The sequence below is a fragment of the Mustelus asterias genome, unplaced genomic scaffold, assembly GCF_964213995.1.
Source record: "Mustelus asterias unplaced genomic scaffold, sMusAst1.hap1.1 HAP1_SCAFFOLD_155, whole genome shotgun sequence".
Lineage (NCBI taxonomy): Eukaryota > Metazoa > Chordata > Chondrichthyes > Carcharhiniformes > Triakidae > Mustelus > Mustelus asterias.
This window is the reverse complement of record NW_027590175.1, coordinates 227,466-243,833: the sequence shown is the minus strand read 5'-3', so window position 1 is coordinate 243,833 and position 16,368 is coordinate 227,466. Positions and strand designations below refer to the sequence as shown.

Sequence of the window (16,368 nt, the reverse complement as noted above, 5' to 3'; positions counted from 1 at the left end):
AAGACGGAATTGTACCCGCCTCTACTACTACCTCTGGCAGCTTATTCCAGACACTCATTATCCTCTGTGTGAAAAAACTGCCCCTCTGGACACTTTTGTACCACTCCGCTCTCACCTTAAACCTATGCCCTCCAGTTTTAGACTTCCCTACCTTTGGGAAAAGATATTGACTATCCAGCTGAGCTATGCCATTCATTATTTTATAGACTTCTATAAGATCACCCCTCAGCCTTCTATGCTCCAGAGAAAAAAGTTCCAGTCTATCCAGCCTTTCCTTATAACTCAAACCATCAAGTCCGGGTAGCATCCCTGTAAATCTTTTCTGCACTATTTCTAGTTTAATAATATCTTTTCTATAATAGGATGACCAGAACTGTACACAGTATTCCAAATGTGACCTTACCAATGTCTTGTACAACTTCAACAAGACGTCCCACTTCCTGTATTCAATGTTCTGACCGACGAAACCAAGCATGCCGAATGCCTTCTTCACCACTGTCCATCTTGTGACCTCACTTTCAAGGAGCTATGAACATGTACCTCTAGATCTCTTTGTTCTGTAGCTCTCCTCAACGCCCTACCATTAACTGAGTAAGTGCTGCCCTGATTCATAGAACATTACAGCGCAGTACAGGCCCTTCGGCCCTCGATGTTGCGCCGACCAGTGAAACCAATCTAAAGCCCATCGAACCTACACTTTTCCAATATCATCCATATGTTTATCCAATGACCATTTAAATGCCCTTAATGTTGGCAAGTCCACTCCTGCTGCAGGCAGGGCATTCCACGCCCTTACTACTCTCTGAGTGAAGAATCTACCTCTGACATCTGTCCTATATCTATCACCCCTCAATTTAAAGCTATGTCCCCTCGTGCTAGCTATCACCATCTGAGGAAAAAGGCTCTCACTATCCACCCTATCTCATCCTCTGATCATCTTGTACGCCTCTATTAAGTTACCTCTTAACCTTCTTCTCTCTAACGAAAACATCCTCAAGTCTCTCAGCCTTTCCTCATCAGACCTTCCCACCATACCAGGCAACATCCTGGTAAATCTCCTCTGCACCCTTTCCAATGCTTCCACATCCTTCCTATAATGCAACATAGACGGGGAAACAAAACGATCAATGATTCTCTCTACCCCAGTTCCACAGCGAGTGAGACAGGGACAAGCAGCAGGATCTTACCACGCACTCTCCAATCATCCATCCGCTGCCAGCAGAAAGCGGCAACTGCAGCTTCAATCAGCGGCTTCCTGCCCATCCCTGGGACACAGGATACTCCAAACGGGGTGAAACATAACAATGCACCGACCAAACGCTCATCAAAAAGTTGATCGATTATAGTGCGCTCACTGAATATTCAAACAGCATTTACACAATACCCGAGTAAGTCACAAACAATATTTTTACCAACTTTCCAAACTTTTCAGTCATAAATTCGTTCATTTGACTGAAAAGCTGAGTGTTGTGAATCTGGAAATGAGCACTGTGGGATTTCTGTTACCCAGTGAATTGTTTTCCATTGTTTGTCCGTCAGATTTGCAATTCCATTTGTGTTGTACATTGAAGAGAATCTCATTTCAAAATGATGAGAAAACCAGGAAAATATTAAATACTGGAAGAAATCCTAAGGGAAATGGGTCACAATGTTGGGAAGGCGGTGCAGCTGTGAATGATGTTATTTGTGATTGAGTGGAAAGTATTATATCCTGCGGGATTCTGCGGGATCAACATAACCAAAGAGACTTATATAGAATCGTAAACGCTGCGGTCATGCTGTAGTTCTGGAACAGGTTTTGCAGAAATAGAATTTGGGTCATTGGCACCCTGGTTTAGAATATCTTTAGCAGCTGTTTTGTCAGTCTCTGTGGCACAATTAGTCAGCGCGTTCAGCTGTTAACTGAAATGTTGGTATTTTAAGACCACAGCAAGAGTTTTAACAACACCAGGTTAAAGTCCAACAGGTTTATTTGGTAGCTAATACCATTAGCTTTCGGAGCGCTGCTCCTTCGTCAGATGGAGTGGAAATGAGCTCTCAAGCTATTGGTATTTGCTACCAAATAAACCTGTTGGACTTTAACCTGGTGTTGTTAAAACTCTTGCTGTGTTCACCCCAGTCCAACGCCGGCATCTCCACATCAGTTTAAGACCACCCAGAGACGTAGTTTTCACTGTTTTGACCCCATCAGCATTCATAGGCAAACAGTTGCGGGTTGGCAATGGGCCCGGAGGTGTCATTAAATATATAAGAACAAAAGACCAAAGAAAATTACAGCTCAGGAACAGGCCCTTCGGCCCTCCAAGCCTGCACCGACCATGCTGCCCGACTGAACTAAAACCCCTTAACCTTCCGGGGACCACATCCCCCTATTCCCATCCTATTCATGTATTTGTCCAGACGCCCCTTAAAACTCACCATCGTATCTGCTTCCACTGCATCTCCCGATGAGTTCCAGGCACCCACCACCGTCTGTGTAAAACACGTGTCTCGTACATCTATATATCCATCAAGTGTTACCGGATGGAATGTTATCCGGTGTTATCAACATTCTTTAATGCATATTGATTTCAAACAAATTACACGTAATTTAAATTTGCTTCCATTATACCATTAAACTTAACAATTAGAATCAAAACATTATTTAAGTTTATTCATTTATTATTCATTATTAGTTTCACAAATAGCCTTACATTAACACTGCAATGAAGTTACTGCGAAAGTCTTAGATTCCACGGCCAGGGAAAATAATGTCTCAGCATACACCCTATCAAATTCATAGAATGATAGATTCCCTGCAGCACAGAAGGAGGCCATTCGGTACACCGAGCCTGCACCGACAACAATCCCACCTCCGTCAAATCCCTGCAACATCACGTATTTAACCTGCTAACCCCTCTGACACTGAGGGGGAATTTAGCATGGCCAATCACTAAATCCACACATCTTTGGACTGTGGGTGGAAAGCGGAACAACTGAAAGGAAAGCCGCGCAGACACGGGGCGAACGTGCAAACTCCACACAGAGAGTCACCTGAGGCCGGAAATGAACCGGGGTCCCTGACGCTGTGAGGCAGCATTGCTAAACCCTGAACAACTGTAGCAATACTTCAAAAACTTCAAAACTTAACTCCGTGTTGAAGGCTGGAAGGAGAGTGTGACAGTGGGTAATTGGCAGTGTGCACATTCCTGTAATCAGTGACTGGGAGGATCAGGAAGATGAGATATCTGGATCTCTTTATACTGTCATCTCTAAACTCCATCTCCTCTCAGTACCGTGTGTCTTACATTCCCTGCCCCTGCTTTCCAGGTATAGCTCGGGCTCACTACTTGTCTCTGTCTGCATTAAGCTGCTAATTGACCCTGGGAGCTGGACGGTCAGAGGAAGCTGGAGAACAGAAACAGGAAGAGAAGCGACATGATAGTATTTCGTAAATGGCTTGTATCACTTGCTCTCCGTGATGAATGCCTGCCGCGTGTTACCCTGTAAGTTTCACAGGAGCCACAGTGATGGAGTTGGTGGGTTTTGGAAATTGAAAGTGTCACATGGCAGCTTGCGGGACTATTTCACCTCACTGTCGATTTCATGTTCCAACTAACAGAATTCGCTGTTTTCATTTGCTGAAACAGTCGCTTGTGTTCGATCTAAACATTAAACTTTGAAGGAGAAACTTGCTCTGGTGAATAAAATGTCCAAAATAACATAAAAGGCAGGTGGTCCATGTATGAATTAGTGTTTTAAAGTATCCGTATTAACTTTCCTGATGGTCTAGTGGTTAGGATTCGGCGCACTCACCGCCGCGGCCTGGGTTCGATTCCCGGTCATGGAATGTCGATTTATTGCTATACCCTGAACAACAATCCCGCGTTACTTCCGGGTCAGCACCAGTTCTATCGCAATCAGTATCAGGGAGGTTTCCTCCTTTGTGTCTGAATTGGAAATGTCACATGTCAAGAATTTTTAAAACGCGATGGGCGAGAAAGCGCTGACGATAGAGAGGGTGATGCGGGGTAAAATTTGGCTGATAATGGGGTGGATTTCATTGTTTCCACTGACACAAATATCGTGCAGATCAGGGTCCAAATCTCGGGCTCAGTGACAAGAAAACCTTTAATTGAATTAAACAGCAAACTTTCTGACCTCCAGTGAAATGGAGGCAGTTTTCACTCAGAAACCAGTAACGGTGAGATTAACAGCGCAGGATGGAGAAGGACTCAGTTTGAATGGTGAGACTGCTGGTGGAATGGCGAGCTGGAGTTCAGCCAGAAATGCAGCAAAGTTTAAAAACAATCGCGCTCAACGTGTAGCTGGAACCCACGGTCCATTAACGGTGATAAATTAATATTGTTCAGCAGAATTACCACAACATAATTTAATCACAGGTTGATACTAACACTGCCCTTTGAATGCAGTTGGCTGCAGTAAAATTGAATGCAGTAGAAAGGACGAAACGGTGGGACAGTTGTTAGAACTGATGCCTCACAACCCCAGTGACTAAGGTTCAATTTCTCGGGTTACTGTATATGCGGAGTTTTCACGTTCTCCCCCTCTCTGTGTGGGTTTCCTCCTGGTGATCCGCTTTCCTTTTCAAAGATGTGTGGGTTAGGTTAATTGTCATGATGTGGAGATGCCGGCGTTGGACTGGGATAAACACAGTAAGGAGTTTAACAACACCAGGTTAACGTCCAACAGGTTTATTTGGTAGCAAAAGCCACAAGATTTCGGAGCCTTAAGCTCCTTCTTCAGGTGAGTGGGAATTCTGTTCACAAACAGGGCATATAAAGACACAAACTCAATTTACAGAATAATGATTGGAATGTGAATACTTACAGCTAATCAAGTCTTAAAGGTACAAACAATGTGAGTGGAGAGACCATTAAGACAGGTTAAAGAGATGTGTATTGTCTCCAGACAGGACAGCCAGTGAAATTCTGCAAGTCCAGGCAAGCTGTGGGGATTACAGATAGTGTGACATGAACCCAATATCCCGGTTGAGGCCGTCCTCATGTGTGCAGAACTTGGCTATCAGTAAAGAGATTAAAAGGGAAGGTCTGTGATAGACAGCATAACAGGGTGGATTAACTGAAACAAGGAATGATGGACAAGGGCAACATTGGCTGGTTCTCATTATTTTTAAACTTTGCTGCTTTCCTGGGTGAACTCCAGCTCTCCATTCCTCTGGCAGCGTCACCAATCAAACTGAGTCTTCCTCTATCCCACTTTGTTAATCTCACAGTTACTGCTTTCTGAATGCAGATTGCTTGGAAACAGTCTAAATCAAATAGATTACTGCTAAATTCAGTGAGAAGTTTCGTGTCATTCAGCACGATATTTTTATCCAGAAATGAGTGATATTTCTGTCAGTGCAAACGGTTAAATCGACCCATTACCACCCAGATTTTACCTTATATCAACACCTCCATCGTCAGCGCTTTGCAGGCTATCACTATCTTTCACTATCAGCATTGGTTCTCGAACTGACCTGATGCCCATATGACATTTCCAACTCGGAAGCAAAAATACAAATCTCACTCCACTGTTTCTGGCAGAGCTGCTTTAGAGCAGAAAGTATTGCAGGTTTCTTTATCAAAACATTTAAATCTTAATATATCGAAGCCAGTCTGCGACCCTGAAAGGGCTGAACCCGAACCACTGGATCACCTTGATCTCATCTTCCTGATTCTCCCAAATACTGATGACAGGAATGTGCACAGTGTAAATTATCGACATTCATACACTCCTCCCTGTTAAGACATTAAATTGTTCATATTTTCACACTGGCTTCCAGTGTGACGAAAGCAGAGCTGTGATATGCTGATGTTGTTCAGCATTTTTAACGCAACAGGTTTGTAAAGGTTCGATGCTAACATTGTTCTTTAAACGTGGTGAGCTACAGTGAAATATAATGCAGTTGAAGGTAGCTTACTCATTTTTGCAGGAGGAATCAGCAACGGCAATGTAAATATGAATTGCTGTGGGTAATTGACGGAATTGTGCAATGGGACTGATTTTTTGCCCTGTTGTTCAAATTGGCACAGGTACTGAGCGACCATTTTCAGATTTCGCCCGTGTGCTGGGTTCCGTGGTGTAATGGTGAGCACTCTGGACTCTGAATCCAGCGATCCGAGTTCAAATTTCGGCGGAGCCTTGCTTTAATTTGCAGATGATGGATAGACTAAAGGGCGTTTAATTTTCTCACCAAGTCCGAATCGAGAGGACAATTTGTCAGCCAGTTCAGCTGCTGTTACAATGCACATTGCTGAACCTCTGGCGACAGATGCCTGCAACATCAGTGCTTTTCACCTTTTCGCCACTCTTTAACTCCTCTGTTGAAAGATAGAAGCAGTTGGTGTTGCACAATAACAATTCGATTGGAGTCTGGCAATTATTGAGCAAAATGTGTGTGTGAGTGCGTGAGAGAGAGAAAGAGAGTGTGTGCGTTTTGGAGAAAAGACTGCTGTCGATTCCATGGTGTAATGGTTCGCACTCTGGCCTCTCGCCTCCGAATTCTGGTTTAAATTGGGACAGATGAGTGAATGAGTGACACATGTCGGTGGACCCCCTGCCCACTGTGGTGTCTCTGTTTCTCAGCCCTTTGTGTTCTCTGGAGCTGATGCAATGACGCCAGGTGAGTCATTCGCTGCATCGTCTGCAGTGTGATTGCGCTGGAATTTGCTGAAATTTCCTCAGTGTTTAATTTTCCACTTTCTGAGAATTAAAAATGAAATGCGCTTCAGCAAACTCATCATCGTCTTTAGCAAATAAAAACAATCTTTCACCGAGTTCTGAACTCCGCTTACTGCATTCGGAGTCCAGAGTGCCCACCATCACACCACAGAAACAGGAACAGAGCCACCTGATGCAAATGGTTACTCAAAACATGTGACCTTTTTCATTCAATGCGGCAGCAACATCAAGTGGGTCAAATGCTTTGAGTGACCATTTGCAGCCGGCTGCTATGTTGTAGGTCCTCTGGTCTAATGGTGACCACTCTGAATCCAGCGAACCGAGTTTAAATTTAGGCGGACCCTTGCTCTTCTTTGCCATTGTTGAGGATTGATTTGTCGATGGATCTTTTATTTCAGTTCCTCATAAAGCAGGAATAGGGAGGACAATTTGTCAGCCAGTTCAACTTCCATTACACTGCACAATGCTGAGCCTCTGGCGATAGGTGCCGACATCAGCAATTTTTTTTCATCTTTCGCTACTCTTTAAATCATCTGCTGAAAGAAAGAAGCGGTTGGTGTCACACAACAGCAACCATTCGACTGGAGACTGGCAATTATTGAGCAAGTGTGTGTGTCTGTGTGTGTGTGTGTGTTTTGGGAGCAAGGTCTGGTGTCATAGGTCAGAGTGCTGTCGTTTCCTTGGTGTAACGCTGAGCAATCTGGACTCTCACCGTCCGACTTCTTGTTTCAATTGGGACAGATGAGTGAGTGAATGGCACCCGGAGGTGGACCCCCTGCAAAAGATATTTTGAATTAGGAACATCTTTTGGAATGATTGATCCTCATTTTGTTTCATTTTATGTCAAATAGGGTGACACATTCTTGCATCTTATTTTTTAATACCTCAGCCCTTTAACGATTTAAACAGGGAACATTCAGTCCAAGAAAACTAATCCACATTGAACTAGAAAAAGAAACACTGAAGTTACTGAAAATCCCATTTCAAAACAGAAAATATTGGAAACACTCAGCAGGTCAAACGTCGTCTTTGGAGAGGGAAACAAAGTGAATGTTTCGGGTCGCTGACGTTATATCCAAAATGGAAGAAGATAGAGATTTAATGATTTACAAGTAACTACAGAGTGAATGACAAAATGAGGGCAAGAACTCTTTTTATGACTTTGTGACAGGGGGTAAGGTTGGAGTGACTGAATGGCAATGGGGATGATTATTGTTTCCACTGACACAATCTCCCAGATCTTGGTTCCAATCTCGTGCAAAATGAGAAGAAAACTTCGAGCTGAATTAAGCACTAAACTCTTCGACTACCAGGGAAGCAGAGATCGCTTTAACTCATGAAAGCGGTAATTGTGAAATTCATAGAGCGGCACGGTGGGACAGTGCTCAGCACCGCTGTCTCTCAGCGCCAGGGACCTGGGTTCGATTCCCGGCTTGGGTCACTATCTGTGTGTGGTTCGCACGTTCTCCCCGTTCTGCGAGTGTTTCATCCCACAATAGGAAAGATGTGCTGGTCAGGTGCATTGACCCGAAGAGGCGCTGGAGTCCGGCGACGAGGAGAATTTCACAGTAACTTCATTCATGTAAGCCTTCCTTGTGACTACTAAATAAACTTTAAAACAAAGCGGGATGGAGAAAGGTTCAGTTTGAACGGCGACACTGCTGGAACTGAACCCAGTAAAAACAGAGCCCAACGTGGGACTCGAATGCACGACCCTGAGCTAGACGGACACATATCAGAACTGGCACTCCATATAATAAAATGCATGGAGACAAATATGGCTTTTCCATCTGGTATCTCAGCTTATTCCAATTAGAAAGTTGACGATTAATCAACCGGCAGAATCTTTGAGGTTCGAATGCATTCCTCTCAATGATCAACAACTGCATTCACATCTTGCACTTCTTCGCTGTATCTCCTTCCAAACATTGCAAACTCCTCTTACATCTTTCGCCTTAATATTTTTGATCTACATACTCCAACCCGGTGGGCAAACAGCGTCTCAGTATGCCCAGAGTCAAACCATCGCCCCATTTTCAGTCTTTTCCATCTGACCACCTCTCAACCCAAAACCATCCAACTGACTCTCTCCTCCCCGCACAACCGCCTCATCACAGGATTAAATCCAGTGAACGTTGGTTAAACATGGACAGCGAGAGAATAGAGGGTGCAAAGAGCATAAGAGGGAACACTGATCGATGCACAGACAGAGAGACTGAAAAGTGAAAGAGTCAGAGACAGGTCTCCAGCGACAAAAAGGCACAGACAGGGACAGAGAGAGAAGCAATCACCCACAACTCAATATACACAAAACAACTCTCGGAACCCACAAGCATGGTGTCCTCTGAATGGGTGAATAAGTATTAAATGAATGTCTGCAAGCATTGTCACCTTTTGCAAATATCTGGATCCTCTGTGAGTGTGTTGTGCGAACAGAATTTGATTTGATTTATTGTCAAATGTATTAACATACAGTGAAAAGTATTGTTTCTTGCGCGCTATACAGAGAAAACATACAATTCATGCAGCAGGAAACGAGAGAGTGCAGAATGTAGTGTTACAGTCATAGCCAGGGTGTAGATAAAGATCAACTTAATGCAAGGTAAGTCCTTTCAAAAGTCTGACAGCAGCAGGGAAGAAGCTGTTCTTGAGTCGGTTGGCACGTGACCTCAGACTTTTTGTATCTTTTCCGGATGGAAGAAGGTGGAAGAGGGAATGTCGGGGTGCGTGGGATCCTTAATTACGCTGGCTGCTTTCCCGAGACAGCGGGAAGTGTAGACAGAGACAATGGGAAGCCTTTCAGTGTGTTCTCAGGTTCTCAAATCATGTCCCATGTGAACCAATTCCGCCATGTCACGGGAAATAAACTAACAAAATCCACGACTTGTCCATTACAAAGCAAGGGCTTGTCCAGGATTTAAACCAGGGACCCCTCGCAAGCCTGCGGATTTTAACACCCAAACCGAGAGTCATACCCATTGACCAAAAAGCCAGCATTGAAAAAAGCATGTCAACTAAATATATTTTCATCGCCATCTAACAGCGGATCAGAAATTTGCAATGAAATGTGATAATGTTGGAAAAACTCAGGAAGTCAGACAGCGTCTGTGTATAGGGAAACAAAAGATAAACTTTCACCTCCATGACCTTTCGTTAACATTCGGAATGTTTAGAAATGTAGGAATTTTAAAACAAGTGAAATCCAGCAGGGAGGAAACATAACAACATCTGATATGGTGGAAGCCAGGGGAAAATAAGTGAGGGAAACAGAGAATGACAGAATGATTACACCACAGAATGAGACGATTACAAATTTACTTGCAGGACTCACATGCGTTGTGGGTGAAGGGGAACCAGAGGGCGTACTGTACATATATTTCAACAGAACCGTACTGATGAGGTTGGTGGGCTTGACAATTGAACGCTATACATAGAAACATAGGAACATAGGAATTGGGAGCAGATGTCGGCAAATTCAGCTCTGTGATCCTGCTCTGCCATTCAATCAGATCATGGTTGACCTCTCCTTGATCTGAAATCCACCTCCCCACCTATTCTCCATATCCCTTTAATGTGTTTTTCTTCATCAGAAATATTTCTATCCCTTCTTGAAATCATTCAACGATTCAGATTCCAACGCGCTATGGAGCAGCGAGTTCCATCAATTCACCACCCTTTACGAGAAGTAGTTTCTCCCCATCTCAGTTTTAAATCCACGGGCTCTCAAACTATACACGTGAGCTCTTGTCCTTGATTGCCCCATAAGAAGAAACTTTTGGTCTACCTTTTCTTTATCAATCCATTTAGAATTTTATATACATCTATCAGATTCCCTCCTCATCCTTCTAAACGTTAGCATTTTGTGGGACCATTTCACCTCACTATCAATTCCATGACCCAGCGAATTCAATCCGTGTTGTCATTGGCTGAAGGAGGCAATTATGTTCCACCCAAACAGGACATTTTGAAGAGGAAACGTGTCACAAGTGAAAAAGATCTGAGCGGAAAATAATGAGCAAAGGGACATGTGTGAAGTCAGTTTGAAAAACACAGTTCACCGGTTTCCATGGTAGTCCAGTGGCTCATGTTCAACACTCTCCTTGTGATGTCTGGTTTCAATTCCCACTTTGGAAAAGAGGACTATTTGCTCTCAGCAAACCATTAATAATGATCTGATTTACTCTCTGATCAAAAACAGATCTATTAGAATCAGCCGAGTGAGGTTTGCAAGTTTATATCAGAGCTGGAAGTTTCACCTGTGCAACAGTTCAAGAACAAACACAGAAAGAGAAGGACAGTGATAGGGTGCATAGTACGAACGATTGAGAAGTTGTTGCAAGGTAAAATCTGTCTGGTAATTGGTCAGATTTTACCGTTTACATTGACACTGAATAATGAAACTTTTTCCCGCACTCTGCATTGAAAAGCATTTGGAAATATTTCTGTCCGGTTTCGAACCGTCGGAAGCGAAAGTGATAATTGCACTGGAGTGTTTGTTATATGTTGTCATTGGCTGAACACATCACTGGCGTTGAAACAGAGGGCGCCATTTTGCAGGAGAAAGCTGTTTGTGGCGAAAGTGGCGTGAAAATTAAAGTAACAAAAGCAGCGTGGATAAATTAAATTCTAAAACACGCTGCAAGCTGCTGGTCTGGTGGTTAGAGTTTGACTCTTTCCCTGCTGTTTAGATTACTGGTCTGGAATTGAAGATTTATTGCTCCCATCCAAACTCTGAAAACAAATGTGGGTTATTGCCTGGATGAAGATATAAAACATAATCTCGCCTCGTGTCCTTAAGTGCAGACCCTGAGCAAATTCAACAGGAGGTTCCCTTGTAATTTCTGGCTGGAAATTGGGAAGAGACGATCTTAAGGACAGTTTAAATGATGCCGGCCCTTCACTGCAGCTCATTGTGTTTCTGACGTGAGATGATTTCTGTTTGTTGCGCAGTTCAGGTTTACCTGAATCAGTGAAGGAGCAGCTCATGCTTCCTGATGGCCTTTCCAAACTCCATTGCTTTTAATGAATTTCAGTAACATTATCATTAAATAACATGATCGCGATGCATTTCAACGTGGTAGCGTGGCCGAGCGGTCTAAGGCGCTGGATTAAGGCTCCAGTCTCTGTGGAGGCGTGGATTCGAATCCTGCAACAACTAGATTTGAGTTTTGGTCTAACGGCTCAGATTAAGTGCAGGAGTGCGTGCGGTGTCGTTTTCGTCATGAACAACGAGCAGGGACATTACCAACTTAAAACGTTGCTGGGGTAAAGCAGCGTGTGTTCAAGTGGCTCCTTTCGAGAGCACACACAGGCTGAATTTCTGATTGCGGAGTCAAACAACCTGATGAAGGAGCAGTGCTCCTGAAAGCTCGCAATTCCAAATAAGATTGTTGGACTTTAACCTGGTGTTGTGAGAATTCTTACTGTACCCACTCCAGTCCAACGCCGGCATCTTTGCATCATGATATAAATAACAGGATTACAGACAGTGAGACTTTATTCCCTGCCCAGGAATTAAAGTGATGGACTTGAACTTTCGAAGTGAAGTTCAAATCCTATCATGTACACGTCCCATCATTCCTCGTTCTCACCAGATATTTTCAGAATTAACCTGGCTCTTGTGATAACCACCGAACTACAGAAACACGGTGATGACCTCAGGGCAAGCAGATCCGGTTTACTGAAGAAACAACCACACTGGCTCCAGAAGCCCATCTTTTGCCCACAGCAATTGCTATGACATTGTCTCTGCTGGTTTCTCCTGTCAAAATGAGTAATGATACATCCTACTGCATTAACGTTTCGTAATAACATGTTCGAGAAAAAGTATTCATGACGTGTAAAACAAATCAACCGAACACCTGACATTTGCGGCATTTGATCACTTTCCCCCACAAATGCTGCTGCCTCGAATTCAATGCCTCAGAACACTCACCGACCCTTTTAACAGAGGTGATTCCTATCAGATCTGGTGCTGCAGGGAACGGAATTAATGGAGTAGGATTGGCTCACATGTCCCATGGAGTCTCCTCCACAATTTAAGGAGATCATGACGAATCCCAGGAATCAACATCAATTTCCAAACGTATCCTGATGGCCCTTCATTCCCTTAGATTCCAAAAATATCTCCCCTGAAACTTCAATATTCTAATTAACTGAGGATCTACAGACCTCTGGCGAAGGGTCATCCAGACTCGAAACGTTGGCTCTGTTCTCTCTCCATAGATGCTGCCAGACCTGCTGTGATGTTCCAGCATTGCCTGTTTTTGTTTCAGATTCCAGCAACCGCAGTATTTTGCTTTTCGCGCCACCATTTACATTCCCTTTGATTTTTTTCCCATCACAACTTTGTCAACTTTTACCCACGGCTCCCACCCTCACACAGCATCTCCCACACTTAAAGTATCAACCTTGTCCTCTTTTCCTGTCTTCAGCTTTGATGACTGACCATACAGATTTGAAATGTTGGCTCTATTCTCTCTCCGGAGAGGCCGTCATGCCTGTTGAGATTTTCGAGCATTTTAAGTTTGTCTTTTAAGTTCCAGAATCTGCAGTAATTTGCTGTTGGCTGAAGGAGTCATTCGTGTTCGATCGAAACATTAGGTTTTTTTTCCCCGACAAACCTTTCGCGAGTATTTGAAAAACGCTGCAATGTATCGGTCAGATTAAAATGCTTGCTTGAATCTTCCCTGGTGGTCTCGTGGTTAGGATTTGGCGCTTTCACCGCCGCGGCCCGGGTTCGATTCCCCGTCAGGGAATAGAGGCTTTATTACACATGATTTCGGAGGGGCTGAAATTGCTTCCTGATCGATAACAGGAGTGATCATTGTGTCAGTTTGAACGACCTGAAGAAACAAAATAATCCCGTCAATTGTCCCCGGCAACTTTTCATGACATTCCCCTTGCTGCTTCCTCCTGTCAAAATGAATAATAATGCATTCGACCCCACTAAATTTCACTGTTGCTCACCACATTGACAGATCATTCGTAACCTCTGCGTCTTCTGTAGCTTCTTGTGGTAAATCTGCTGAACAACATCAGAGATTTGTATCTCATTGATCATCATTACTGTCTCCATTCCCTCATTCCAGGTCACTGTCGCTACAGACATAGTCACACAGTCATTCTACCTTCTGCAGCAAATGATATTCTCTTCCTTTGCTTTCAGATACTTTCCCCTCCAGAAACTGATTACACGCTCAGTAAAATGTTCTGTTTAGTTGACAGTTTATCATCAATTCTGGGCCTTGGTGGTGAATGGATTGAGTCTGAACGACTTGACCACCCGGCCTCCACCATCGCCAGCTAAATCTTGCCTTATCCATCACTGCTTGTTTCATTTAATCATCCTCCCTTGCTTTATATCACAGAACATCCGTTTTGTTCTTTTCACAAGCTGATTCATGGCGTTACCATCAGAAAATGTTGAAAATACTCGGCAGTTAATGATTCGTGGCAAATGCGTGATTAATTCTGAAAGCTGAGTTACTCTGAAATTGAAAACATTTGGAAATGTTTCTGTAAAGATGAAATACTGCTGAGGCTGGAACCTGAAACACACAAAAAGAATACTGGAAAATCTCAGCAGGTCTGGCAGCATCTGTGAAGTGAGAACAGAGCCAGTGTGTCGAATCAGGAAATCTGATGAAGTGTCATCCAGATTTGAAACGCTGGTTTCCCCACAGATGCCGTCAGTTCTGCTGAGATTTTCCAACATTTTCTGTTCCTGTTTAATACATTTCTGCCCAGGATTGAACCAGGAAACTTGCGTGTGTACGGCGAACGTGATAATTATCAGAAACGCTGCGGTGAAACGATGTAAGGAAACTGGCTCCACAAACACGTCAATTGCCCACAGCAATTTATATTTGCATTGTGTCTACTGGTACCTGCTGTTGACATGTTTAACGACACATTCTACTGCATGGAATTCACGTGTTAACATGCACGACCTACCTTGGATTAAGTTGATCTTTCTCTACACCCTAGCTGTGACTGTAACAGTACATTCTGCAATATTTCGTTTCCTTCCCGATGAACGATATGCTTTGTCTGTGTAGCGCGCAAGAAAAATACTTTTCACTGTATGCTAATGCATGTGACAATAAAAAATCAAATCAAAGGTACTCCATGAAGTTAATTATTTGAAAATTCAGCAGTGATTGGTTTCGACCATACGCCTTAATCAAGACTTCAATGCTGTCAGCAGACGTCATTGGTACCGGATCTGGTATTGATAGTGAACATAATCAATGAAGTAGAACTGGGTCACATGTCCCATTGAGCCTCCTCCACGATTGATTCAAGGCAGATCCGCCACCTCAACCCCAATTTCCCAGCTTATCCCAATAGCCCTTCATTCCCTTAGATTTCAGAAACCACTCCAACTCAACCCTCCAGTGTCCTCATCGACTGAGGATCCACACACCTCTGGCCGGCTGCAGAATTCTAAATATTCACAAGCCTTTGAGAGAAGAAATATCTCCATACCTTAGTCATAAATGGCTGACACATGATCCAGAGAATGTAAGCCCAGGGTGCCTGACCGAGACTGTTGTCGCCACCTTAACCCACTTAAGCCCACACATTTCCCATGGATAATCCATCAAACCGACATCAGCTGCACACGGACAGCATTTTTTCCAATAATTGATGAAGAACAAATTAATATTTTGGTTGATCCATATTCAGTTCACATCCAACAACGAACTACAATCGGGCAACTTTCCAGCAGTAAATTTCGATCATGTTCAACCCCGTTTCGAATCGGGGAGCCTATCCTGTATGATATGAAGATGATAACCCCTACACTATAGAAACTCTGCTCATGACCAATGTGACCGGCCGAGAATATCAAACCGTGCAGTCTGATTGCAATTTAGAACCTTGTTTTCTCCTATTCCAATTCGGCTGGAAACCTTAGCAATGTGGCATATTCATTGATCTAACGTAAGATTCAGAAAATAATATTTGTCCCAATTGTTTTCCTTTCTCTCTGACTGCAGTTGTACAATATTATTCAGGACATGGCGAAGTGTAAATGTCCTATGGCTGTGAGACAATGTAATGCCTTAATATTTAACAAAACAAATTTGAAATGAGTCAGTTGTTTTGAAAATATTTTGCCGCTTTGCAAACGCAACAATCGCTATAATTCAGAAACAGCTAACGCATGGAGATATTTAGATTTTTATGTGTCCACAGATGCTGCCAAATCAGCAGAGAATGTCTACCATCAGCTGTTTATATTATAAATACAGGTTTTATCACAATATAAAATACACAGAAAGTCGGTAATGATCAGTGGAATGACGATAGTCTTAAACTTTAACGGTGCTTTTAAACCTGCACAATGCTGAGGTGGAAAGCAGATAGTTTGCAGCGATGAACATCTGCTGTGTGTTACCTCATCCGTTTCACAGGATCAGCATGATGAGATGGGTCGGTTTTGGAAATTGCAAGATACACATGAACAGCCTGTGAGACCTCACTGTTGATTCCTTGTTCCAGACAGCAACAATTAGTGTTTCATTGGCTGAAGGAGTCACACGTGTTCTTTCTGGATGTGATTTTTGTCCAACAAATATTTCTTGTGCATTTAAAAAAATTCTGAAGTGGAAAAGTCAGGCTAAACGTTGCGTCGTTATCTTCCCTGATGGTCTAATGATTAGGATTCGGCGC

The 16,368-nt window shown here is 43.3% G+C and overlaps 1 protein-coding gene and 1 non-coding gene across 2 annotated transcripts in view; one reads left to right on the top strand and one right to left on the bottom strand.

The window, feature by feature from the left end:
• The window catches only part of LOC144485143 (uncharacterized), a 158,370-nt gene that overhangs the window by 19,667 nt on the left and 122,335 nt on the right, over positions 1 to 16,368 (bottom strand). The gene's annotated exons all lie outside the window — the stretch shown is intronic.
• trnaq-cug (transfer RNA glutamine (anticodon CUG)) lies at positions 6,077 to 6,148 on the top strand. Its single transcript has one exon. It is a non-coding gene; the product is annotated as a tRNA-Gln (tRNA).